The sequence below is a fragment of the Sciurus carolinensis genome, chromosome 6 (assembly GCF_902686445.1).
Source record: "Sciurus carolinensis chromosome 6, mSciCar1.2, whole genome shotgun sequence".
NCBI lineage: Eukaryota > Metazoa > Chordata > Mammalia > Rodentia > Sciuridae > Sciurus > Sciurus carolinensis.
Genome location: NC_062218.1, coordinates 83,406,427 through 83,434,117, shown reverse-complemented (window position 1 = coordinate 83,434,117; position 27,691 = coordinate 83,406,427). Strand labels below are relative to the sequence as shown.

The 27,691-nt window shown below is 36.0% G+C and overlaps 2 pseudogenes; one reads left to right on the top strand and one right to left on the bottom strand.

Annotated features, from left to right (window-relative positions):
• The first annotated feature begins 477 nt into the window (after positions 1 to 477).
• Positions 478 to 2,888, top strand: LOC124987373 (heat shock protein HSP 90-alpha-like; annotated as a pseudogene).
• An 11,093-nt stretch (positions 2,889 to 13,981) lies between these two features.
• On the bottom strand, positions 13,982 to 14,454 carry LOC124987345 (40S ribosomal protein S24-like; annotated as a pseudogene).
• Positions 14,455 to 27,691: the final 13,237 nt, after the last annotated feature.

Genomic DNA, 27,691 nt, shown 5'->3' with positions numbered 1-27,691 from the left:
GCAGGCAAATGGATGAAATTGGAGAATATCATGCTAAGTGAGATAAGCCAATCTCAAAAAACTAAAGGACGAATGATCTCGCTGATAAGCGGATGAGGACATATAATGGGGGGTGGGAGGGGTTAGCATTAGGTTTAGTGTTAGGTTTAGGGATAGAGATAAGGAGAGCGGTAAGAATGAAGGAAAGAAGGACTGTATAGAGGGAAAAGAGGGGTGGGAGGGGTGGGGGGGAAGGGGAAAAAAAATAATCAAACATCATTGCCCTATGTAAATGTATGATTACACAAATGGTATGCCTTGACTCTATGTACAAATAGAGAAACAACATGTATCCCATTTGTATACAATAATAAAAAAATAAAATAAAAAATAAATTAAAAATAAATTTAAAAAGTAAATAAATAAAACCTAGCGTGAGAGTTGCTTCAGAGTCCTGGTACTGCTTTGCTGCAGAGTCTGCGCGGTTGCCCAGGCAAAATGCTTGAGGAAACCCAGACCCAAGACCAGCTCATAGATTAAGAGAAGATGGAGACCTTTACCTTCCAGATGGAGAACACCAGTTGGTATTATTGCTCATCAACATATTCTACTCAAACAAAGAGATCTTCCTGTGGGAGCTGATTTCCAACTTGTCCAATGCCCTGGACAAAATCAGATATGAAAGTTTGATTGATCCCAGTAAGCTAAACTCTAGGAAGGAGCTGCACAGTAATCTCACTCCAAACAAGAAATGACTGAACCTTCACTATTGTGGATACTGGAATTGGAATGCCCAAGGACAACTTGATCAATAACCTTGGTACTATTGCCAAGTCTGGGACCAGAGCATTCATGGAGGTTTTGAAAGCTGGTGCAGACATCACCATGATAGTCCAGTTCAATGTTGGTCTTTATTTTGCTTATCTGGTTGCCAAGAAAGTGGCTGTGATCACCAAACACAACAATGATGGGCACTAATCCTGGGAGTCCTCTACAGGGGCCTTTTTCACCATCAGGACTGACACAGGGGAACCAATGGGTCATAGGACAAAGGTTATCCTGCATCTGAGAAAAGACCAAACCAAGTACTTGGAGAAAAGAAGAATAAAGGAGATTATGAAGAAACATTCCTAGCTTATTGGTTATCCCATTACTCTCTTTGTGGAGAAGGAACATGATAAAGAAGTCAGTGATGACTAGGCTGAAGAAAAAGATAAAGAGGAGGAAAAAGAAAAAGAAGAAAAGGAACCCGATGACAAATTCGAAATTGAAGATGTTGGGTTTTGATGAAGAAAAAGAAAAGAAGATGGTAACAAGAAGATGATGATGATTAAGGAGAAGTACATTGATCATGAAGAACTCAAAAAACAAAACCCATTTGGACCAAAAATTCTGACAATATGACTAACGAAGAGTACAGAGAGTTCTATAAGAGCTTGACCATTGACTGAGAAGATCACTTGGCAGTGAAGTATTTTTCCATTGAAGGACAGTTGGAATTCAGAGCTCTTCTTATTGTCCTAAGACATGCTCCTTTTGACCTCTTTGAAAACAGAACGAAAAAGAATACATTAAATTGTATGTATGCCAAGTTTTCATCATGGATAACAGTGACGAGTAAATTCCTGAATATCTTAACTTCATTAGAGAAGTGGTGATCTATAAGGATCTTCCCATAAATATGTTCTGTGAACTCAAATAATCTCGTTTCTTGATTCTTCAGTGTTTTTCCATTGGTACAGTGTCACATTTCCCTTGATTTACATTATTTTAAAACTGTTCCATTCTCTGATGTAGTGAAAACATGGTTCATGTGTATATATATGTTGAGATTTATAAATACATTGTTTTCATCTCAAAATAAATAAATATATAAATAAATATATCCCACAAAATGTTGCAACAGAGCAAAATTTTGAAAGTCATCAGAAAGAATTTGGTCAAAAAATGCTTAGAATTGTTCACTGAACTGGCAGAAGACAAAACTACAAAAAAATTCTACGAACAGTTTTCTAAAAATATGAAGCTTAGAATACATAAAGACTCTCAAAATCGAAAGAAGCTTTCAGAGTTGTTACAATACTACGTGTCTGCTTCTGGGAATGAGATGTTTTCTCTCAAGGACTATTGCACCAGCTTCTGGGAATGAGATGCTTTCTCTCAAGGACTATTGCACCAGAATGGAGGAAACCAAAAACACATCTACTACATCACAGGTGAGACCAAGGACCAGGTAACTAACTCTGCCTTGTGGAGCATCCTCAGAAGCCTGTTTGGAAGTGATCTACATGATTGAGCTCATTGATGACTATCATGTCCAACAGCTGAAGGAATCTGAGGGGAAGACTTTAGTGTCTGACCCCAAAGAAGGCTTGGAGATTCCAGAGGATAAAGAAGAGAAGAAGAAACAGGAAGAGAAAAAGAAAAAGTCTGAAAACCTCTGCAAGATCATGAAGGACATTTTGAAGAAAAAGGTTGAAAAGGTGGTTATGTCAAATGGATTGGTGATCTCCCCGTGCTGTATTGTCACAAGCACGTATGGCTAGACAGCAAACATGGAAAGAACATGAAAGCTCAAGCTCTGAGAGACAATGGGTTACATGGTAGCCAAGAAATACCTAGAGATTAACCCTGACTAGTCCATTATTGAGGCCTTGAGGCAAAAGGACAGAGGCTGACAAGAATGATAAGTCTGTGAAAGATCTGGTCATCTTGCTGAATGAAACTGCACTCCCCTCTTCTTGGAAGATCCCTAGACCCATACTAACAGGATCTACAGGATGATCAAACTTGGGCTAGGTATTGATGAGGATGCTCTCACCACTGATGACACCAGCGCTGCCCTAACAGAAGAGATGCTGCCCCTGGAAGGAGATGATGAGACATTGCTCGTGGGAGAAGTGGACTAGGCCTCTGAAGAACCACTCATAGTGTGTTCCCGCTTCACCTTCATTCCTGATGTGTTTTCAAGGATGTTGTTGTTCTTTGTTTTTGATAACATTTGTTAAATAGCCTGCATGGCATGACAATAACTACTTAAGAGGGAGATAAGATTTCTTTGTACTTTTAAGTGATACTTTAGGCACTAAAGCAGAGCTGGAAATGCTTTTTCTGAGTTCACATCGACTTGTTTTAACAGGTTGAGATGTTTCTTCTAAGACATGTAACCGATCGTTGTTTGTGGTCTCAAGTGTTTGCTATCAAGTTGTATCCCTTAGTAGGCCAGACCAAATCCTTTGTCCCTGAAGTGTTCCAAGATAGACGTCGATGTTTAAAATATTTGTTAAAATGGCTTGAGTTTCATCTTGTTAGGATCCACTTTTTAAACTTTCCATCCTTTGTACTTACCCATTGTGCATGTACTAACCCTTTAGTACCAAGTATGCTAAACTGAAACAACTTGCTGTGGGAGCGGGGGTACTCTCCAGGGCTTGTTTTTCAAAGAAAAGTATTTAGAGGAACAAAACTTAAACCTCCCTAGGTGTGTTACAAAGTCATTCAAAATGTAACTCAGTAAGCCTTGTAAATGGAAATATGTAATACCCAAGTCAACATTCTGCTTTAAAGAGTATTAAGTGCCGAAGAGTTAAAAAATAAAAAAATAAAACTAGCCTGAGCATATCGGCATTCCTCTTTAGAACAGAAGTGGTCACAATTAAAATGTTTTATGCACAAGACTGAAAACTAATGAGGTGAAAAAAGTTGAGAGACTGAGTAACTCACCACCTAGGAGCTGAACAGGAGTAAATGAGCACAAATGGCTGTTCAACAATATGAAATCAAACAACTGCAATCCATGGGTGCATTTTTGAGCATTAAGTGAAAATAATCTTCTAAACTTGTCTCTTCTTAACAGTAACTTTATTATTTCCATTATTTTCAGTTCTGTGTGTATCCTGCAGCATTTAGATGTGTAAGGAAGGAATTATAAGTAGTTCACCTCATACCCCAGGCAATGTTCCGTGTGTTTCCCTTAGGGCTCCTGGTAGCTCCCCATAGCTTTGTTTTCCCTGAAAGGAATATAGAGGCTACTGCAGATTAGAAGCAGAGGAATAAAGGAAAGAGCATCCAAGACTCCTGAGAAACAAAGCTTTCAAATTTGAACTGTAACTGAGTAGTTGGATTTATATTAGTTGAGTTGAGTTGTTGAGAGGGAAAATTTTAATCCCTATTTTAAATACTCGTTGTTGTTTAAAGATAGAAAAAGGACAGTAAAATTCACTCCCTCAACTTTACCAAGCCACAGAAAATCACTAAACCAGACGAGCACAGTAAACAAAGAACTAAAGTATAATCCCCCAATGTAAACCATGAAATTTGTAAATTAATTTTCCATAAGGAGAAGAGGTAAGAATATAAGAATGTATAAGAATAGAGCTGGAAAATAACACATCAGAACTTCTGACTCTAATTAAATGTTAGTCTAAGGATTTTATATTATAGTTTGGTATACTGTATGATGTAGCTTATATGTGATACAAGTGTGTTTACAAATTTTTATATAACTTTTTGCAATGTTATCTAGTGATTTTACTCCATGATAATTTTTACATCATAGCATTATTCTATTCAGATATCTTAATAGTATTTGTAGAAACATTGGATATAATGGAATGATTCAATAAATAGTAGCAAAGAGTTTTATGAGAAAATATACACAGATGAATAAATTATGCACACCTGAATAACATTTTAATGCACTGGAAAGATACTGTGCTACATTTGGTACACACAAAATTTGAATTAATAAAATACTAGATTTTTCCCAGACATCTTTATGTAAACCCAAAGCCTGTAATAAATAGCTCTGAAGACCTTCACATGTATCTGTGCACATTATATCATCCCATAAATGAAAATTAATTGAGCAAATCATTTTTAAGAATTTAACCTTTATTTGTTTGTTTCTATGTGGTGTTAAAGATTGAACCCAGTGCTTCACCCGTGCTAGGCAAGCGCTCCACCACTGAACTACAGCCCCAGCCCTACTCAAATCATTCTGCATAGCACTGAGTATATCTGAGAGCCTGTTCTTTAGAAATACAGCCACAATCAAACAAATGGATTATAAATAACAATAGCATTCCTTTGGTTATCATCTCCACCATCATAGTTCTTTCTCACTTATTTCATTCTTGCTGATTAAGATCTGAAAGAGAGTAAGGTAAGTGCAAAGACATTCACTTGCTTGAGGAGCTACCATGAATTTACATTAAGTGTCACCTACCTTTTCTCTGTAGAAACTTAAATCTTTAAAGCTACTTACTTTTCATAGTTTCTTAGACTACCACAAACCAACTTTTGAGAAAAGATCAAGAATATCCCTGAACCCATTATTGATTCGCCTCTATTTAACCTCAACCGTCTCTAATTATCAACTCATCCAGTGGCCACAAAAAAAGAGAGAAGGGAGTGTCAGAAAAAGAAAAGGAAAGGAAACATAAGCAAACACCTCAAGAAGAATTGAAAAGAATTAGAAGATAGTTGCCTAGAATTACCCTCCTCTTTTCTTTCACTTTGAGATTATTTATCATAATTTCAATCCTAGAAATCATATGCTTTCTCTATATCATATACCCAGTATGTTTCATATATATATATATCAATATATATTTCATATATATATATATACTCAGTATATTATATTTTTATAATACATGTATATATTTATATATATACATATACCCAGTTTATTGCTTCTTGGCCCTGAGATAATACCACTCACTCTGCCTAGCAGGTATGTCCATCTCTGGCCATTTAGGGGCCTGTCCTCCCTGATGACACCCCTTCACAAACAACCACCCCTCCAGGGGTTACAAGATCAGGAATTTGGAACAAAGAGAGAATGAACCTTGGCCATTGCCTCAGAATTTGATGTCTTTTTCTCACCAAATGTTGTTTGGGGCATCTTGTACATATTGTCAACTAACCCTAACACAATACCAAAAACTAGTAGCTCTATCAAGAGAGATGCCAAAGTGTCTGGGGTAGTCACTCTAATTAGTTCTTCTTCTCAAGAGAATTTACAATATCTCAGTGTGAAAACACACACACACACACACACACACACACACACACACACGAATAGGAATAAGGGAGACAGACATTTCAAAATGTCTTTCAGATAGCAATAACTTGAACTAGTTACTTCTGCTTCTGATTTTTTCCTATTATTCATTTTTAATAAACACAGTTTTCAGGATTTTTAGCTAAAGAAAATCCTATACAAACTCTTTTGTTTTATTTTTCTCCCAGAAATAGAACAATAGTTCAAATTGAGAACACAAAGATAAAAGACCAGAAATGAGGTCACACATAATCGTTTTGTTTTCTCCTCAACATTCTTCACCTTAATCTACAAGATTTTTCTGAAAACCATTTTTAAAGTATATAACTTACACTTTCACTGCCCCACTTGTTTGTATCTGTATATTTTCCAACACATTCTACATTGCTGTACATATTAATTGTATTTTTATTTAAACATATCTTCCATTAATATTTTAAACCTGTAGGCCATTCATTATGATTAGCTATTTGAAGTAAGCAACTGAGCCCTTGGAACAAGTTTATTACACAGTAGGGAGAATTTTCAATAATACAGTTGATAAACTATGAGACTGAGGACCTCTGCTGGAAGTTTTTTAGCATGATTTTTTTTTTTTTAACCACAATAATATTGCCAGGAGATAAGAAATTGTCCTCCTTAATCTGAAGTATTTCTTTTTATTTAAAACTCTTTAATTGCCTTCCTAAAACTTTATTTTTTGGTCCTGCCATATTTTCATAAACTCGAGTCTTTCATTTTCACGGAAGTTGTTTTATTTACATGAAATGTAACATTATTAGACAAAAATACATTTTAACATTATTGTCTTAAAGCAAATTAAACATGTTCATAAATAATATCTTAATTTTTATTTAACATGACAGTTGCACATGTGTGCATGTTTGTGTGTATGTGTATATGTGTGTGTGTGTGTGTGTGTGTGTGTGTGTGTGTATACATACCTAGGAAGGTGTAAATGTCGGCTTAGGTATAGATAAAAAGAAAGATACAAATGTGTCCTCACAAAATAGAACATGGAATTTAGTATAACATTAAATTATGTGTTAGAGACATAATCACAGATTTCTCTCACTTTTTCGGAGGGAGTTATTACATATGTAATATATTCCTAGATAAGACTTAGGAGCCAAGTTTTTAATCTAAATGTCCAGAGCAATTATTTAAAACTTAAAGATTATGTATAATAATTACATGTCAATTTCAAAATTATTTAACACTTGGAAATGTTAATTACATTTCACTTCACCATTGTGCATTAATTCTATTATTTATAAATTCACAGACTGGAAAAGACTACTGGTCCTGCCTCCCCAGACCACACCAAATCACTGAAAGGACAAAGGTAAATCAACATCTCAAGATTTCTATACCTGATTCACAGCACACCAGTTGGAATCCTGGCTTAGAGTCCCCCAATCAATGACCAAGTATAAACTGGCTTAGGATGCCAATGCTTAACTTTCCCTCTCATCCTCAGATCCACTTAAAGTTCTCACTCACTACTCCTGGCTCTTTCTTAGCTTAAATTTTAACCCTGTTCCCTGATCTTCAAAATGATAGGTACGAGCCATGGTTTTGGATTGCTTCATAACAAATTAGCCCTAGCTTAGTAGCTTAAAGAAGTATTTATCTCATAGTTTGAGTGTTGCAGAACACCCAGAGAAGCTTAGCTCAGTGGTTCCAGCTCAGGGTGTCTAACAAGGTTGTTGTTGAAGTGTCAGCTGAGGATGTAGTTATCTGAGGCTTGATTGAGTCTGAAGGATCTTCTTGTAATCTCAAGTGCAGAGAAATTGGTGGGAAGCTTCAGTTCTTCACTATGTGGAGTTCTCTGGGGGATTGCATGTAACAAGGCTTCCCCAGTAGCAAGTAATGAGTGGGAAAACCCCAAACAGAAGTTGTAAGCTTTTTATCACCTAATATCTGAAGTGATTCTTCTGTTCAATTGTGTCAGATAGACCAACCCAGGTACAACATGGGAAGGAACTACATGACAGTATGAACACTAGGAGGTGGGGTCACTGGGTGCCAACTCAGAGATTGGCTATCAGTTTCTGTGTTTATTGAGTGTCTTTGTTACTAGCACTCTACGTTTTTAATGTATTATCTCATTTAATTTTTAGGACAACCCTGACATAAGTATCTCCATTTTAGAGTTGAGATTCCCAAGGCTGCACCAAAATAAGTGGCAGAAAAGAAAGTAGAAAAAGGGCCTGTCTCCAAAGATGCACATTCTTTTGCACATATTGCGACATTTCCACGCTGCACTTGACCTTCCTGCATCTCAATTTTCCTAGACCCCAATTCTCATGTATATACCCTATATGCCCTTTCACACCCCCTTTTCAGTGCTGCTCAGCATTCCATATTTTGTCCACTCTTGCCAATGCCTAACCCTCTGGTTACATAAATCAACAGCACTTTCTTTAGTTTTACTTGATTTCATCTTCTTAATAACCATGTGAGACATTGTACACCAAAATCTAATTGTAACTAGAAATACTTATTGTTTAAAATGATGTAAACAAAAAAATGTGTACAAATGTTGCAGAAAAAAAAAACTTTAAATATACATTTCTTTCATTTGCAGAGATGAACGGTGTGTACCACTACCAGTGAATATAGGCGGAGGTCTCAAAATGAAGCAAAGTGAAGTTTCTACTGATTTGACTCACATGTGTTTCCTGAAGACCAATTGAGACTAGTGATGAAAATGGATGAACAAAATCTACAGGATAAAAGTGAGCCCAGAAGTTTCTGCAAATGATTAGGAAAGGGGCTTGGGTTGTAGCTCAGTGGTAGAGTGCTTGCTTAGCATGTGTGAGGCACTGGGTTGGATCCTCAACACCACAAAAAAACAAGTGAAATGAAATGTTGTATCCATCTACAATTAAAAACAAAACAAAAAATGTAAAAAAAAAAAAAAAAAAACACTAGGAAGGACTAGGAAGGACTAGGAAGGGAAATATTGTACCACCCAGCTATATCACTTCTCAGTATTTATCCTAAAGAATTAAAGTCAGCATATAGTGACACATGCCTGCCTATATTTATAGCAGCACAATACACAATAGTCAAATAATGGAATCAGCCTAGGTGCCTTTCAATGGATGAATACATAAGGAAAATGTGAAATGAATACACAACAGAGTTTTATTCAGTCATAAGGAAGAATAAAATTATATCCTTTTCAGGAAAATGGATGAATCTTGAGAGATTTATGTTAAGCAAAATAAACTAGTCTCAGAAAGTCAAGGGTCATATGTTTTCTCTCACATGTGGAAGATATAGAAGAAAAAAAAGGGGGAAACACGAGGTGATCTCATGAAAATAGTAGAGAGATCAATAGACTCTAAGAGGAAGGGAACCAGGGAGAGGGGAGGAAAAGGGGAAGTACTGGAAAACAAAATTGACCAAATTATATTGTCATATTGTGTACATGTACAAATATATGAAAATGAATTCCAGAATCCCACTATTATGTGTAATTATAATGCACTAATTAAAAAAAAAAAAAAGAAAAAAGTGAGCCTATAGAATGTCAGCTGGACATACAGGTTTTCACTTCAGGATAAGATACTCAAATGAAAATGTCTCACTCACTGACTTTTCAATTTTTTCAGCAGACCAAAGTTTTTCCTGCACTAAAATGGTAAGCATTTATTGGTTGATACCACCCTTTCCAGATATTAACTTCTCAGGATATCAGTTGATCCACATGATATGAGCCAAGTAAGTCAGTCTAATCAAGTTTCTTGGACACATTTACAAGAGTCTTCTTGGGAGACATTAAGTTTGAAATTACCCCTCTCTGGTCTTTCTGAATAGGCAAAGATAAGAATGACCTCTACATTTTGAAATGATGGCATATCCATGTGTGTGTGTGTGTGTGTGTGTGTGTGTGTGTGTCCACATTTGTGTGAATTTTTTCCACTGTAAACAGTAAAATACAGACTTCATGCCACATTTTGTACTTTGTTCTTTCTCCCTAAAGTCATGTCTTTATAGATAGGGCATTCCTGTTTTGTTTGAGTAGAAGAGAGAGTTGTAATTATACTTGCCTCACAAAAAAAAAGAAAAGAAAGACAAACCTAAGCATTAAAGTAAGTTGTAAAACATGTATAGGAACCATGACTAAAACCCAGGTCTCTTGTCTCTAAATCTGATTCTCTCTCTCCTACACCACAACAAATGGGCATAATCAGAGAAAAATTATCAGAGTAGGAAGAGCTTATGACAGTGAAATACAGAATAATATCTCTTAATTATACATTCAACATTATACATTACCCTTTCATATACTCATACACCTGGCCCACCTGTGTAAAGGTAACTCATTCAACACTTGTAACTAATTAATGAGAAATTTTTGCCATCACCCCCATTTCTAACAGAAGAAATCAAGGTATGTAGAATAACTGGCCTAAATCACACAGCTAGCAAGGAGCAGGCCCTGGATTCAAATCACTGTTATCTTATTACTACCAGGCACAGAGAAGGACATTTAATGATGACACCTCCATATTATATATTTTATAAAACACGATCTGTGCTTAATTCATATGCAATCCTAAGATTGCCTCAGAGAAACTGGGTATTTCTCAAATAGCATAAAAATAAATAGAACTATTAATGCTTTATCTTTAAAAAATCACTATTGTATGTCTATTTATCTAAAACCAACACATGAATAGACAGTAGCACAAACTCAGCAATTATGAAGTATTATAGTAGAAAAGAATCTTTGAAAAATTCCTCTTGTTAAAAATAGAAGGTTTTGGGGCTGGGGAGATAGCTCAGTCGGTAGAGTGCTTGCCTTGTAAGCACAAGGCCCTGGGTTCAATCCCCAGCACCCAAAAAAAAAAAAAGTGTTTACAGTGCATAATTGTAAAGCAGAACTACACTTTTAATTGTTAATTAGAAAATGCTACAAAGCATAATTTTCCTTTTTGACCAGTACGTTTTGGAAGTTTATTTGTTCAGTTCTGCCTCATTCACACCTGAACTTCATTTCCCCTCACCTTTACCTGTTCTGTCTCTGGTTCCCATTGGCAGGTATTCTAACAAACCTCTAGACTTGAAAGGAAGGAAGAAGAGATAGGCCACCCACCTAAGAATAAAGAAAATCCTGTATTACCCAACAGTTCCTATAGACTAGGGAGAACACTGTGCTTCCCTGAACAAATTCTCCTTGAACTTTGCTTTCAAAGCTGTTCACTGTGTTTGAAGTGAACGTAGAGAGGAAGACAGGGCCTAAAAGTAGAGCAAAGAGATGAGTAAGAAGGAAACTCTCTTCTATCATGATTAAAGTACTTAATGATGTCTTTAAATATTTAAATGCTGCACCATCTAAATTTTGAAACAACAAACATAAATTTGAGCATACAATCAGGTTGACACATAACTTAAAATACTTCTGCTTGCTACGAAGAAGCGGAACAGAAACAGGTCATCAGTGAAACTTCCCTGAACAGCTTTTAAGCTGCTTGGATCATGCCAACAGTCTCCAAAGCCAGTTTAAATTGTTGTAGTTAGCGTTTTCATTGTAGCTTTGCTACTGTTACTCTATTTTTAAGTTCTTTCCATTTCTGGATGACTGAAAACATGTCTTTACAATTCCCCATAGTACACAGACTATAGCAGCTTAAACAAATGCATTCGAAGAAGTGGACTTTAAAATTAGAGTACATGAGAGCCTCCAAAAATACAGATAAAACACTTTTCTAATTCAATAGCACTTATAAAGTAACCTCATTAATAAGATGCGATGTAGGCTTATCATTTCATCTTTGCTTTTATATCATGTTGCTGGTCACAGGCATGACTTAAGTGATGGTGAGTAACTAAGCAGGAATGGAATCTCAGAGCTTCCTGTGGGAAAACGCAATGTGTTTATAATGCATTTTCCAGAAACGAATTGGACAAAGTGACTACTGTCCTGCAATTTTATCTTTTAAATGCACATGCCCACCAAACTAGATTTAGCTCTCTTGGTATAATTAGTTTCGATTCCAGAGTTTTTAAATTTTGTTGATAAAATAGAAATTAGATTGTGACCTAAGATTGTTAATATTTTCCTAAAACTAAGTATCTACGGAATATAAGAAGCTGAATTCTGCACCAGGGCCAATTAAATTTGGTTCTGTTTTCTCTCAGCTGTTTGTCTTTACATCAAAAAATAAAGGAAATAAAGCCAAAAATCTTAGGAATGCTTTCCAAGCATCTGAAGTTACTTTTCAAATGTCGTTCAAACAAATTGGGGAAAAGGAAAAATAAGCCTCAAGAAGTAAAACAGATATACGAAAATTCTACAGAAGAATTTATTATTTGTTTAAAAGTCTATGAATATGCCTATGTGTAGATTTCTGCAATATACATGTGCACTAAATACATAAATTTGAGGTATACAATATCTTAACTAACTTGCAAGCACATAAATACAACAGTAATCATGCAGTGGTGTTTGTGGGCTTTGTGTAGGCTGCCCTCTTGGGATTGCAAGACAAGTTCAGAGATTCCATTTTCTGAAATGGAATTCAATAGGCTTTTGCTAAACAAGTACCAATCACCTGGAAAAATAACACCCTGAAATACCATTTGTAATTATAATGCTAGTGAATCTGGATAATCTACTAAAATCCTTTTATGAAACAAAAAAATAAAGATATCCAGTATAAGATAAAGTGCAGGTTGTGTGACATTTTAAAAATCTAGAGCCAACGGATAAAAATCCAGTTCAGTCCTCTCAGAAAAAAAAGTTCCCAGATTAACAATTGATTTCATGTGTCAGGTTGACTGGTTCCCAGATTGTCTGGATATGTGGTCAGACATTATTCTGAGTGTTTTTCTGAGACAGTTTTTGGATAAGATTAACATTTAAATTAGTAGATGAATTAAATCAGATTGCTCTCCTTAATGTGAGTTGTCCTCATCCAACTAGTATTTGCAGGGGGGGTGGGGGGGAGGGGGGGTGTTTGGTTGGTTGGTTTTTGGTACCACGGATTAAACCCAGGGGCACTTAACCACTGAGCCACATCCCCAGTCCTTTTTATATTTTAATTAGAGACAGACCCTCAATAAATTGCTGAAGCTGACTTTGAACTCGCAATCCTCCTACCTCAGTCTCCAGAGTTGCAGGGATTATAGCCATTTACCACCACACCTGGCATCATCCAAATAGTTGAAGGACTAAATAGAACAAAAAGGCTGACAATCCCCGAAGGAAGAGAGAATTCCTCCTACCCAATGGACTTGGAACCAGGATATTGATCCTGCCTCGGGATTCAAACAAATATCCTCTCTGCCTAGGTCTTGAGTCTGCCAGCCTCCAGACTTCAACTACACCATGTTATCTCCTGGGTCTCCAGGTTGTTAATTCACCCCAATAATCTTGAAAGCTGTCAGCCTTCTTATTTTGTGTGTGTATAATATTATATACACATGTATATATGTGTATATGTATATGTATATATACAAAGGAAATATATATATTCCTTTGTAGAACCCTTACTAGTACTTCAGTCCATCCACTTTAGTTCACTGGTCTGCTCAGCACATATTTTCCTGTCTTATAGATGAGTCCATGATAGTATCTTATCTTGAAGGCATTAGGCTTTAAGAACATTTGACTCTTTTTTCATATATCTTTCAATTGCTTTATTAACTTTCTGATATTATAATGTTTTCACATGAAGTCTTTATCACTAGTAAAAGAATAGGTGAACCACTAAATATGTATTTTCCAGAAACTTCTGATCTATGAATCAAAAATTTTTTGGAGAAGAGGGGATTCTCTTTTCACATTTTTTATCAGTGCATTATAGTTGTTGTACACAATGGTGGGATTTGTTGTTACACATGTTCATATATGTTCACAATATAACAATATAATTAGCCAATATTACTCCCCAATACTCTACAGATTTCATTTTTTTTAAGTTTTTACAATTTATTCATCCTCATGATAAAGTCTCATAATCACCGCAGATAACGTCATTGCAGAATCTTTACTCCTTTGGCTTTTTGCCAGCACCAAAATTGGCCTTTGCAGTCCCCCTGACTTTCTTCATTCTGTTCTTCCGTTCCTTTCGCTGTTTTCTTGAGGTCTTCTTCTTTTCATACAGGCTGTGTCTTGCCAGTCTACATTTGGGTTCATTTTTCTTTGCATAATCCAATGAATCATAGATCACGCCAAAGCCAGTTGTCTTGCCACCTCCAAAATGGGTTCTGAATCCAAACACAAAGATGATATCTGGTGTGGTCTTGTATATTTTGGCTAATTTTTCTAGAATTTCTGTCTTAGGAACTGTTGCTTTCCCAGGGTGAAGAACATCAATGACCATTTGTTTCCTCTGAAGTAGTCAGTTGGTCATGAACTTCCTGGTCCAGATAGTTACTGTGTCATTCATGATGGCGGTAGATCCTCAGACACCCAGGGAGGAAAAGAGCTACAGATTTCATTTTTAACCAAGTAATTTGCAAGATTAATAAGTCAGTTCCCTTAGAGTGTACTAGTCCCTCACCAGGCTGATGATTCTTGGATGGATCCACAATACAAAGATGCTCAGTAGGCATCCCTCGATAACAGAACTTACCGCAAACTTTCTCTCCCCTTCTGCTTCCCCAACCCGTATCTTTCCACTCAACCCCACCCAACTAGAAACCGTGCCAAATTTCAAAATTTTTCACTTTATGTAATGTTTAGAGAATAGAGAGTGAGCGTATTTAAACCTCAATTTCTGATTCTGATTCATTCATACTGGTTGTCTTATCCATGTTATTGAGAATTAACAGGTGTGAACCATTTGACAAAAAAAAAAAAAAATCTGTATCTACCTTGGGTAAGGAAGAAAGCAGTGGCTACAAAGTCACACACGTAACATCCCTTCTCAGGTTTTTTTATTGGCACCTTTCAAAATACACATAAACTCAGGCAGGATTGCAAGTTTAAGGCCAGCCTGGGCAACATAGCAAGACTATCTCAAAAAAGGGGAGTGGGGGTAAAACTTAGAAATAAATAAACAAAATAAAATCCACATGAAAGAAAATGTTGCAGGATAATTCATTAAGATCACTTCTGCCTTATTCCCAATCCTACATGAGACTCTCAGAAGAAACAAAGCTGTAATTGCATTACGGTTACCCAGACGCTGTGAAGTAGGAACCTCCAGCATCATACCCTGAGTTCCTTCACCTCCAGGGCTTGCCAAATGGTTTTGATTTGATTTCAGAGGTGGAAACAGCTTGTCTTGTAGCAAGGGAACAACTCCCTTCTAGGTTTTTGTTTGGGAATTGAATTGCCTTTCAGTTATTAAACTGGGTGGTCTCAGAGGAACAAAAGGAGGAGACATTGAGCTTGGAGTTATTTTAGAAAATGGCTCATTCTAGAGAATAAAGAGCAGATTCTGGGAGACTAATGCAGCAACAGGGGGACTTCAGGTTTTCTTAACTGGGTGAACATTTACACAATTTGCTCCCCAGGTCAGGCTAGGAACAAATGGAAGCTTTTGGATGTCTTTGAAATCTGGCCTCAGTCCTGAGACCTAGGAAAGAGAGGTGAGTCTGTGTAGCAGAGCCTGTGGTCAGCACAAGAGACCAGCATGAAGCATCTGGGCCCTTCTGGAGAAGTTCCTAACACATGGTAGAGAAGCAGCACTTCACAGCAGCATGGCTCAATAGAAAAAATATTAGCAATAACAAGCACAATGGACTAAGTATCCTCTCCCCCTTTTCACACATTCAAATGTCTGTACAATCTCAGGAAAAGTAGTATTACTGTCCTCTCACCCAGAAAATTGATCAGAATAAAAGAAAGGGACTGAAATTCACATTGAAGTTGCAAAAAAATGTTTTCTATTGTTCACAAGTACTGCAGAGCAATATCATACCAAATACAAAAAAATGCATAAAACAAATAAATAGCCAAAGATAGTCTAAGGTGAGTTCAAACTCAGCAGCATCCCTAGAAATTTTATGAAGCTCAAAGCAGAAGTCAGAGGATTTCATGGGCAAATGAGATGAATAAACATCAAGGACTGAGCCACTGAAAGTTTAAACCACCTGTCCAAGATTGCATAGTGAGTGTGAGAGAGCTGGAGCACTAACTTAGGTCATCAGATTCCTGCGGCACCAAAAGACCCACGGTGACTAAGTATGAAGAAGCGCAACTCCTAGGGCAGAATGTGAAGCTAGAAGGGGACCAGAGGTCAGGTGGATAATGAGTGGAGGGTGACATAACGAATTAGACTGAGAAACTGCGGAAGGAATTTGCAGTCAGGCAAATCTGAATTCTTCTGAATTCTATAGGAAAATATCCTAAACTATCTTAGGAAATTAATGTAATGTGCCCAGGACATGGTAGGCCTTACATGAACAACCTTTGCATAGAGGTGCAGTGAGCATGATAGAAAAACTTAGTTAAAAATCCACTACAACAGATCAAAATATCACAGAAAGATTCTTGAAGAAATTGATTTAAAAAAAAAAAGGAATTAGCTATCGTTACAGAGTTTATTCAGCTTCAACGTGTGGTTTAGTTTGGAAGCAAATGCTTTGTAAATTTTATTTATAATCTCATATTAAATGTCTATTTTTGGTTACAGATGGCCATATTTACTGAATTTTAGTTGATTTCCAAATTTCTATGAGAGTTTGATCCTACCAACTCCAATTTTATCATGCCCACTTAAATTCAGTAACATAATCCTGAAGCTTGTTAGGATATTATACCATTCTCCCACTCTTCTATTAGACTTTTAAAGAATGAATATAATATGTATTGTGTTTAAATGTATGTGTATAACACATAAACTTGCTCTCTGTACTTAAAATTAGTGTAATTATTTTTTAAATCATTTAATTTGAAAATATAAAAGTATAATTTAAAAATAAAAAGGGGGGAAAGATTACTTGAATAATTTTTTTATTCATCATGACAGTAACTAATCCCAATTGCTGCTTAAACTGCTCTCTCTCTAAACATCTTAAATGAATCGCTTCTTATAAAATATGTAAATTTCAAGCAAATATTCAGTATGCTGTTATACAGATAAGGGATTTGTAATCATGTTCAATTTTTATTTTTTTAATATTTTTTAGTTGTAGACACAATATCTTTATTTATTTAATGTGGTGCTGAGGATGGAACCCAGTGCCCCACACATGCGAAGCAAGCACTCTACCATGAGCCACAGCCCAGCCCCAATTTTACTTTTATTAATTGTGGAAAAAATATATATCACAAGACCAGAATCAGTAATGCATACATACACAAAAACCTATGCATGTGCTTTGTAATTCTATAGTCAATAATTTTCATAGCTCATTCAGTACCTTGTTACATATAAATATGGTAATATAATTGAGAATCACAGAGCTTCTGTTTCAATCACTTTTTTCTGTTTGACTAGTTTTATTCACAATGTAAAATAGATTAGGATGTGGCTGAACAGTCAACTTGTTAATTGCTCTCTGAACAAGTTCTAAATGTGTCATTGCTATCTAAATAATGAATAATTGTGGGTGTGATTTCAATATAGAATGACCTACCTTGACTTTTATTTCTTGAGCAATGTAATATCACTTCAATTGCTTTCAATCAGATGTGACATATTATGTACATTGATAGACGTATTATTGATATGCCTGGTCTTGATGTGACAAACTCCCTCTTTTTATCTTTGTTTAAAAAGAATTATCACATTACAATAGCTACTCTCCCAATCCTGAGTTTGGTAAGATGCACAGCCATCTTACCACTCATTCACCTCAACACTTCAGTTTTGAAAAGCAATGTTCATTGAACACAGGCGTGTTTCTGTATATGTGACCCTGCTTCCTTTCTCCTGATAATACCAGACATATAAATTACTCTTAGGCAATGGAACCGTGTTGTTTTTGCCTGCTCCCTTTCTTTCCACAATTGATCACAAAATCCCAACTTTCCTTTGAAGAACCTCCCCAATCTCCTTCTAGTCCCTATCATATGAGGGGGGCTGAGCTTACTGGCCCCCCAACCACCCCATTTCTAAGAAAAAGTTTATAAGTAAACCTAACTGGTGAGTTTAGTGTACCACCCAGCCACTGTGAAAGTTTCTGGGTTAGGAACAGGACCCAGTCAGACAAATTAGAATCATCCCCTAGACTTCATTAGTACAACAACAAAAAAAGGGAAATCTAGGCTAAGAGTGAGACCCAAATCCCTCCCACATTTTCTGATTCTTTGCATTCAGCTGGCTAAATCTAAAGATCCCTTGTACCATTCAATTACATGAGCCATTCAATTCCCTTTCTTTTTAAAAAATGGATTGAGAAGACTTCTTTTGCCCACAACCCCAAAATCCTTGATTAATATGACAATGCTTTACATTTTTCTATTTGGATAATGTATTAGTCAAGATAGAATAAGTACTGGTGAGATGAAATTTGAAATTTCAGTTGCTTAACACAACAAAAATTTAATTTTTAGACATCATAATGTAGTTCTGGTTGGTCTCCCTTCCTCTGTGGCACGGGCATATTATCTAAGCACATAGTTTCCAAGGTCCTTACAGACACGTATACATGCCCTTGTGCACTCACGCGCACACACACACACAATAATTATTTTAAGGAATTGGCTCACATGATCATGGGAGCTGGTAAATCTAAAATCTGCAGACCAGTATGCTGGAAACAGTAATGGGTTGACACGACAGTCTTGAGGCAAAAATTCTTTGGAAAGCCTTAGTTCTTGTGCTTAAGTGGAAAGTTTTATCAATGAACATAGTTTTTGCATCTTCTCCCACACCATGAAGCTTAATGTTTGAATATTATAACATCATTTCTCTAACCATCGGGATACTAATTCATTTCCTCAATCTTAGTTGAATTCCAGTGTTATGTTTTTAATTGCATCCATTGATGTATTCATTAATTCATTCAATCAATATTTCCAAGTACCTACTGTTAGCCAGGTATACCAAAGGTCATCTTTTCAAATTGGATATCTACATCTTCATTTCAAAGAAGAATAAATAACTATAGTAAACATTTAATGCTCTGTGACAAATCATTCGAAAACTTAGAAGCTTAGAGCAAGAACAACTTGCATTTCATGGTTTCCTTAGATCAGAAATTTTGTTGCAGCTTCATTGGGTGAATCTCTCTCAGGGTCTTTCATGAAAATGCAGTCAGAGGTTGGTCAGGGCTACAGTCATTGGAGGACCAAACTAAAACTGCAGGAACTATTTCCAAGGAGGCTTCCTCATTTATCTGGCAAGTGATGTTGGCTTTCAGTAGGAAGCATCAGTTGCCACCACATGGACCTCCTCCTATATGTCCTTACAGATGGCTTTTGCTAAAGAGTGGGCCAGAATCTGAGAGAGCTGCTTCAATACTTTTTATGGCTTAGGCTTGGAAGTCATTAACTTCCCCTTTCACTGTAGTCTACAGGTCACACAGACCAGCCCTGAATCACTGTGAGATGAGACTACACGAAGGCATGAATTCTAGGTGAGAATCATGGGTTGTCATCTTGGAGGTCAGTTACAACAATGACATATGTCAATCCTTTGCTTGAAAAAAATGTTTTTGTGCTTTTGTTCTGTTTTGTTTCATTTTGGTGCTGGGATTGAACCCCGGGGTGCTTAACCACTGAGTAATATCCCCAAAATTTTTTTATTTTTATTTTGAGACAGAGCCTCACAAAATTGCTTAATGCCTATCTAAGTCACTGGAGCTAGCCTTGACCTTGTGATCCTCCTGTCTGAATCTCCTGAGTCACTGGGATTATAGGCATGTGCCACCACACATTTGTAGAAATAACTCTTTTGTAGACATTGGATGACTTGCCCTATTGAATATATGGTTCCATAATTTCATGTTCAGATCTGACTAGACCATGAGCTGAGATTTCAGGTGAAATTAGTATGGCCCTAAAACTTCTGCATTAAGAATAGTGTTTGGAAAAAAAAAAGAATATTGTTTGGGAAAAAAAACACCCCAGAACTCTTCTGAACAGCTTCAGCTAGAGGCTGTGGACATGAGACTTGAATACAAACACCTTTCCCATCAGTGCCAACCACACCATTTTGAGACCCACCACTTCTTTCACAAATAGGAGTTCCCATCTTTGGTTTGTAATAGCTATGTATTATTTGGATAGTCTACTTCATAGAAAATAAAAATGTATGTGATACTGATACTGGCTTATTTCTATATCTTAGTATCTTCAAAATTTCTGATTATTATTAAAATATGCAGAATGTTCAGCCTCACAGAAGATATAAATAGTAACTGAACAATATTAATTTTGCTATAATGGATGCAAAATTGAAATGTGGCATAGAAGGTCAGGAAAGCTCTTGGGAAGACTCTAATAGGATGAGAAAATGTGATAATTGGTATTGTGGGTGCAGTCAACTCTGGGTGAGTTAATGTCAGCAGCTTAGTTCCAGTTCTTACATTAATCAACTGTGACAATAAACCTGTTATATACTAATACCTGTCTTACACAAAAACTAAGTAGAAAAAAACTCATTATGGAAATTCTAGAAATTATTTTCAATTTTCTTCCTCTCACTCTATGGGAATTCTCCTAAGTCTACTTACATTTGGACCCCAACCCATGGGTCATATTTCAGTTCAATTAATAATGCTAAAGACTTCTTTTAAAAATGCTCAGAATAAACTACTACAAAAATCTCAGTTAATTGACCAAAGAAATGCTTAAACTTTTTTCAAAACTAAATCATCACCGCTAAACAAATAAAAATTTGATAATACAATATGAGTTTTAATGACCCAGTTAATGACAAATTATAACAAAATTTCTATCAAATTGTTTGCAGTATCTTAGTGTACCACCAGATTTATTAGTAGTCTTTAGTTTCAAAGGTTGTCATATCAAGTGAATAAACAATCAATATTGAACTCATGTGTATCCAATTGTTCTTTTCTCGAAGTTTTACACAATAGGTTTATATAACCTTTAGATTTTCATTGAAATATTAGCTTTTCTCTTCTTTCTGAACAAACAGAAATAGAACAAACAGTGGCAGGTCAAACGACCAATTGTTTTATTGTTATAAACCCCAAACTTCAAAGAAAATAACAAAACCATACCAAACTAATATAAGCCAGCAAACCAGAATAAATTTATATTTATTTCTAAGGTTCATAACAAACACACCAGCCCTTCAGTCAAAAGTAAACACATAGCATAATTATACTGTTGATGTGGCTATAATAATTAAGCCCATTAACTCTAAACCTTAATGATCAGATTTCCACGATTTTCTTCAGGGTTCATAACAGGCAATAATTTGGTCTGAGGTTATTAAATTATCCATAGAAAGCTGCTAATTTATGCTATATTAAGTGACAACTAGACTGTACTGACTAAATTTTTTAAGCAAAAGAAACTTTAAAATATATTCCTAGTTTCATAACACTTACTAAGAATGATACAAAAGAAAAACATAAATGTTGTATATTAATTATCTGTTGAAGCATATCAATTTACTCCAAACCTTAGTTCCATAATAATACAGTCATCCCTCAGTGTCCTCAGGGTTCCAGGACCCCTGTGGTTAACAAAAAATGCAGAGACTTGTCTAAAATGGCATAGTATTTGCATATAACCTATGCACATCCTCCCATATATTTAAATCACCTCTAGATGACTTCTAATGCCCAATACAATGTAACTACTATGTAAATAGTTGTAATACTATATTGTTTAGGGGATAATGACAAAAAAAGAAAGTTTGTACATATTTAGCACAGATGCAGGATATTATGGTGTAGATATGGGGTGTCCCCCTAAAGCTCATGTGTGGGACAATGCAAGAAAGTTCAGAGGTGAAACAATTGGGTTGAGAGCCTTATCCTAATCAGTGCATTAATCCCCTGATAGGGACTAACTGGGTGGTAACTAGGCAGGTAGGCTATGGTTGGAGAAGATGGGTCACTAGGGCTGTGCCATTGGGGTTTATATTTTGTCCCTGGTGAGCAGAACTCTCTGCTTCCTTGTTGCCATGCCCTGAGCTCTGCACCACCTCAGGGTCAGAACAGTGGAGTCAGCTCTCTGTGGTCTGAGACCTCTGAAACCATGAGTCAAATAAACTTTTCCTCCTCTAATCACTCTTGTCAGGTCTTTTGGTCACAGTGGCAAAAAAGCTAACTAAAACTTAGCATCACAGATGTAATTACATAGTACACAAAGAAGACTGGAGACAAGAGCTGGAGAGAGTGGTGGGAGGGGGCAGCAGGGTACGCCTGAGTCACATTGTTTTTTATATGGACTCAGCATTGTGCCCCATGCAAGGCAAATTCAAGTTCTGCATTTTTTAACTTTCTGAAAATATTTTTTGAACATTTTCAGTCTGAAATTGGCACATAGAAGCAGAAAGCCAACTGTATCATCTCACTGGTTGTGCATCTCACTGGTACAGCTTAGTTAGATTTTCTGGCTCTGGATCTCTCACTAGGCTGGGTCTGTCATCCTCTTAAACTCAAGAACAGTAGTGGAATGGCTTCTACACTCACTCCAGTGGTTGTTGTTGGAGTGAAGGTTCAGTTCCTCATTAACTATTGACTGGATGCTACTGTCAGTTGTTTACCATGTGATTGTCTTATAAGATCGTTCACAACAGGACAGCTTACTTTATCAGAGCAAGTGAATGAGAAAAGCCAGAAAGTCTGCAGGCAAAATGGAATTCATAGGCCTTTCCAACCTAGTCTCAAAGTAACATCTCATCTCATTTTGCCTACTGTCTTTCCCAGAAAAAAAAACCACTAGATCCAGCACATAAAAAAGTATTACACAAGGATGTGACTAGCAGGAGGTATGGAACATTGAGATTTCAATGCATGGACTGTTATAAAGTTGTATGGGTTATCTGAATTGAAAAGTGTTTCTCCAAAATTTATATCTTCCCCAGATTCTCAGTGTGACCTTATTTGGAAACAAGGTCATTGCAGATGAAATTAATTAAGTTATAATTAGGTCATACTGGAGTAGAGAGAGCTCTTACTTCAATATGACTAATGTCTTTATAAGAAAAGAATACACCCAGGGAAGAATACCAGGTAACAGTCAATGGAAGTCAAGAAAGGAGTGATGGACATACAACCCAAGAAATGTCAAGGATTTCAAGCAACAACCACAAGCCAGCAAGAGATGAGTAACAATTCTACCCTAAAATCTACACAAGGAACATGGCCCTACTGAGACATTGATTTTGTATTTCTAGCTTACAGAACTTTGAAAGAATAGATTCCTGTTGTTTTAAGTCACCACGTTTGTCATACTTTGTTACAGGATCTTTAAGAAACTAATACAGGATTTGAATACTTTTACATAGATGCTAACTTATAGAAAAATGATATTGATCCTCCCGAGTGTTATGTTAGCCAGGCTGAGCTCCAGCTTACAATCCTCATGCCTCGGCCTACCAAGCAGCTGGAGTAATAGGCCTGTGCCACCAGGCCCAGCTTAGATCCTTTTTTAAAGAAGAAAAATTCTCATATCTTACCAGTATTAATTTAAACTCTTTTCATTATTAATTGCATTCATTTCATGTGATAGATACTGCTATTTCACTAAGCATATAAAGCAACTGATGAGGTTTTTTCAAGTTTTGCACCTAATTTTGTGTGGGATAGGCAGACTTACAGGTGGCCTCATGGTTGCTGCCTTCTGATAGTCACACCTGTGTATAATCCCCTCTCCTGAAGGGTGAGTAGTGTTTGTGACTTGCTTCTGATCAATTACACGCATCCTATAGCATTCTATTTCACTAGAGGCTGACTCTCTCTCCACTGTGGGCTTTGAAGAAGCAAGTGGCCATGAATCCAATAGCTGCAAGTAAATAAATACTGTGAATCACAAGAGATGTTAAGCTAATTCTTCCCCAGTCATCTAAAGATGAGAATACAGGCAAGCTGAAATCTTCGTTAATCCTTCTGAAAGTCAACAAAGATATGCTCAAACTCCTGATCCACAGAAACTGAGATAACAAATGCAAGTTGTTCTAAGCTACTAAATTTGTGGTAATTTGTTATGTAACATTAAATTCCTAATGATCAACTTGATTCTTTTGGTTTTATTTTAATCATGATGGAAAAACAACCTAAATGAGTAAAGGACCCAAGTATACATTTCTCCAAAGACATAAAAAAATGGCCAAAAGATATACACTAATATTCTCAGCATACTTAATCATCATGAAAATGCAAACAAAAACCACTATGAGATACCATCTCATACCTATTAGGATTCATTGACACAATTCAAAATAGCCAAGATATGGAACCAACCTCAGCGTTCAATGATAGATGAATAGATAAAGAATTTTTGGTACATATATACAATGGAATATTATTCAGCCCTAAAACAGAATGAGATCTTCCTATGTTCCACAACATGGATGAATTTGGAGGATATTATATTAAGGGAAATAAGCCATACACAGAAAGAAAAATGTTCCACAATCTCACTTATATGTAGAATCTAAAAAAATTTCAAATGTACATAGAGAATAAAACGATTATTACCAGAGATGGGAGAGAGGGATGGAGAGATATAAATTAGAGGATACAAAGTAGCATATGTGTAGGATGAATAAGTTCAGAGGTCTACTTCATAAGAGCTACAGATAACAAAATTGTACTGTATATGGGGTTCATGCTAGATTAGCTGCTTTGCAACCAAAAAAACAGCATAAATATGTAAGATGATAGATGTATGAATTTACTTCACTATCGTAACCTTTTTTTCTATATCCCATAACATCATGTTGTATACTTTAAATATAGTACACATTAATATTATTTTTTATTTTTTAAAAAACTGAACAGCAAAATTGGATGCAAATCCAGATCTTAAAAGTAGGCTAGCCCAACTCCAAAATCTGTTTTAACCAGTATAGTATATGGTACTTTTGAAATCATTTGCTGCAATGAAAAATCTAGCAGGCTCTCTGTCTTATGATGGTAATATGAGAGGAAGAAGGAGATCAGAGAAGGCATGAGGTAGCAGAAGCCTGTTAAGTAAAGCAAGAGTTGTTGCTTGTAATCCTAGCTCTACCACTAGTTAATTTGCTGTCTTGGCTTGATAGCTTTGTGGAAAAAAAAAAAAAAAAAAGGAGGTTAATGGACATTCCAGACCCAGGTTTTTCCTTAAATTGGACTATATTAATGAACCTCAAGGGATCAAAGACTCTGAAATTCTGCAAGAGTGATTATGTATTTTTTTACAACCTAAGGCATGTGCATTTTTTTCCTGGGGAGAAAAATCTACTGCTTCAGATTTTCAAGCAGTTCTTTAATCCAAAAATGTTAAGATGATCTCAGTGATCTATTTCAATTCCAATGGTGTGTGCATCTTCTATTTTGAGAAATAGATCTTCTCTACCTTAATTCTTATCCATTATGGAGAAAACTTGTATTTCTTCCCCAAAATGTAACATTTGAAAGGAAAAGTACATAAATAAAAGTGCATGAATTTTGCATTTTGAAACACCATGTTTGTATAGTTCTCCAATGGATATTTATGTTTTGGCTAACAGTTGCCTCTGCTCTTTCAATCTTTGAACAAATGCATTGCATGAATAAATATATGTTCATTTGTTCATCAACATTACCTAAACAGTTAAACTTACATGTATTCCATTTGTATAGTTACAGAAGTTCTGTACAAAAGCAAATTAGTGACTATGCATTTATAAGTATATTCTCACAGAGTCAATTTGTTGAAACTAGAAAATCTGGACTTTTTTAGAAATTCAAGCAACTTTCATAGGTCAAAGTAGAACCCAGAATTTTTTTCTCCTATATTCTAAAAAGAAAGTATTTTGTAAAGCATGTTTTAGCCAAGAAGAAAAGGCAAGAATCTTTTCATGTTCTCAAAGAAGCCCTGAAATATGCAAGTAATCCAAAGGCAGATACCTGAGGTTGGGTTTGTGCAACATTCATATTCCCTCGGCTTCTAAGAAATAACTGAGGAGGAGATGAAGGCTTTCGTTAGTTATACATAATGAGATCTGACTATGTTCATTGAGTCTCAAAAGGAGTTTTGCCTAAAAGACAGAAATATAAGAACAAACAATCAGTTATATACTAATAAATTTTTAACAACTGGAGCTCCAGAAACAAAATGAAAAACCCTGACTCACAAGGCTGGCCAATTTCTAAACAATTTTCTGAATTAGTAAGAGTAAAAAATCAACTTGAACTGAAAAACCAAAGGCAGCCCTGCTGTTTACAAGTTGGAAGGACAAACACATAAAGTCGACTACAAAGTTAACAGGACATATTGTTTCTGCCAAGGTTGTGTGGCTATAAAGTACCAGTAACGATCTCTCCTATGAGTGATTGCTGCTTTCTTACCAACAACACTCTCTGATGCCCTCTGCTATTCCCAGTCGGATGCCCAATTGCTAAACCTTCTCACCCTTCTGACAGCAAGAGACTACAGGTTAATACCCACTACTATTCTTGACACGGAAATAGCAACCAACCCAGAAGGGTCTCCCTTTCTTTAGACCCTCCTCGGAATCCTCCAGCAGGTACCCAAAACTTGCAAAGCACTGTTGTCTCTCCCTCTTATCCAGGGTGACTTTGCAGTTGCTGTGAGTGCTCTCTCTTACCAAGCCAGTCAATAAATCTGACTTTGTCAGGCTACAGGCTGGAAGTCTTCGGCTAATTAGGCTTTAACACTTTCTCAGTGTCAATATTTCCACCAGGGCTGATTTTAAGCTACTTATGTGGTGCCACCTATTTGTGTAGAGAAGAGCAGTCAACTGAAGTAAATACAGCCTGATCTTAGCACACCACTGCCAGGGTTATACTCTACAGTCAAGGAAAGAGAGATGTTTTGATATACTTTAAAATCATCTCTTTTTTTTTTCTTTTTCTTTTTTTTTTTTTTTTTTTTGTGTGTGTGTGTGCCTGTGTGGGTGTGGAGGTACTGGGATGGAACCCAAGGCCACCTTCTTGCTAGGCAAGTGCTCTACCACGAAGCTACACCCCCAGTTCTTAATATCTATCTTTTAGATAAGGAGATGAAGGATTTAAAGAGTTTACATAAATTGCTTATGTTCACAAAGTTGGTATCAGAGGCAAAGTTTGAATTTGTGTCTTTCTTATTCAAAATACCATGATCTTTTTAGTATTTTTGTTCTTTTTAGTTATACATGACCTTAACACCACATGTTTTTCATCATATTATATCATCATCTGTTCTTATGATAAAGTCCATGTGTATAGACATTTAAAGATAGTACATTCCTTTACACATACAGAGGGTATTTATAATTCTTCTGTATCTTCTATATGCTACAGTAGCTGTGTAACACAGGGCAAACTATCATCTTTAAGTCTCAGTTTCTACATCTGAAAATTGGGAACAAAAAAAGTGTCTATCCCAAAGGACTGTTGTATAGATTTTAAAAATTGATAAAGTGTAAACTGTTCAACACATAGTACTTAAATGTTAGCTATTAAAATTATAATGAGAAGCACAAAGTACTGAAAACATATTTGAAATTTTTATGGACAATCAACTTAATTATGTTCAATAATTCTTATTTCAATTGATCTCAGATTTTCATATACAGATGATATGATTTTAAAAATCTTTCTGTGTCCCTGTTTCCATTATCT